This window comes from Populus trichocarpa, chromosome 1 (assembly GCF_000002775.5).
Source record: "Populus trichocarpa isolate Nisqually-1 chromosome 1, P.trichocarpa_v4.1, whole genome shotgun sequence".
NCBI lineage: Eukaryota > Viridiplantae > Streptophyta > Magnoliopsida > Malpighiales > Salicaceae > Populus > Populus trichocarpa.
The window spans coordinates 20,865,186-20,866,856 of record NC_037285.2 but is presented as its reverse complement, the minus strand read 5'-3'; positions in this window follow the sequence as shown (position 1 = coordinate 20,866,856).

Genomic DNA, 1,671 nt, shown 5'->3' with positions numbered 1-1,671 from the left:
TTACGCTCAAACCACTATGTGAGCATTGTCTTATTAATCCCAGGCCTTCTAAGAACTGATGGTAAGGATTCATTACCTGAAAAAAAAAACACATGGTGTTGTAATGGTAGATGGACCTGAAATCTTTCAACAACTGGGCTCCTTAAATGGATTAGGAATTGGAATAACCATCATACTGCCTTATATGGACAAATGAATCTACAATTTAGATAAGCTTGTATTTCATCATTAGTCTCTTTTTTCATAACCATTCTGCATCGATCAGCTCCTTTGCTAACATACTTAAAAAGATACTTGATAAGCATGGATTGACAACAAATTTTAACATTAATGTGTGCATTGTATCGGAGCAAAAGTTCTTTGTTGTATGGGACAACATGATAATTTGAGAGAGAAATGTCAGTTTTAATAACGTGACCCATAAGCGTCGTTTATAGTAAACAAAGCCATTCTCATCAAAGACAGTTGCATCCTTTTTTTTTTTTGGAAATCGTTTGGAACATTTATTCTTTTCCATACATTGAGCCTTTGGATTTGCAGCGCCGCATCGACCATGCATCATAAATTTTGAAACTATTTCATAGCAAACAGGATCTTGATTCTTGTCAAGTATCTCAGCTAAAATAACAAAGTCAACATCCTCGAGTGAATGAAATTTGAACTCTGGAGCTAGCTCGACTAATAAATGAGTATGCGGCAAGTCTCTTTTTTGGAACTCCACAGCGCAAACATCTAAAAAGAGAAAATGCAAGCAAAGAAGTAAAACAGGTTGCTTGCAAAAGAAAACTTGAAATTTAAGAAATAAAATAGAAATACTAGCAATTGTTCGTCCAAAATGTTTTCCGAATTTGATGAATGACATCATATCAATTAGCTTTGAATGAAATACCCTTGCGATAATGTCAGGCTTGTCCTCAGGCTAATAGTTTCTTGTTTTCTTAATTTCTCGATGAATTTCAGGCCAATTAACATTGCAAGTGAATGTGATAAAAAGATCAGGATTTTCATAACACCTACATATGGCCATAACATCTTGGTAATTATTAATCATATACCGAGGGCTTCCAGTTAAAGAGGATGGAAGTATAATTTTCCCTGTAGTTGATCCTTCAACATCACCTCTAGCAATAACATCATATATTCCTTTGTAATGTTCACTTCTAAGATTTTCTTGGTTTGCACGTATAAAATCCAAACGATCCTCTTCAACATTAACGAATGCATCAACCAAAAATTATTGGTACAATTGCTCGCCTTTTATGAGAGTGCTTTCTTGTTTTTCTATTTCATGAATGAGATAGGCATAATAGGCTCTCATCGAAACCCTTTGCTTTTTTTTGGACGGCTGCTGCTCTTGATGAGCCAACGCAATAGCAGTGTGAAAACCATCCTCACCATATGGAAAAAGAAGTGGATAATGAAGGGCCATAAATTTTGGATGAAGCTTTGAGATCCTTTGAAGTGTTCCAGATGAACTTTCAATATTTATGTCTCGATTAGATCGGCAATGACCAATGTCCCCAACAACCAAACCACCAATGTCGTTTAAAGAAGGATCATCATAATGCCTTGAGTCATTATCTCTTTTACCAATTAACCAAAGCTTGAACTCTAGAATCTTGACATCACCAAACCTTTATCTAGCATGACGGAACAAACGAACCAATTCAT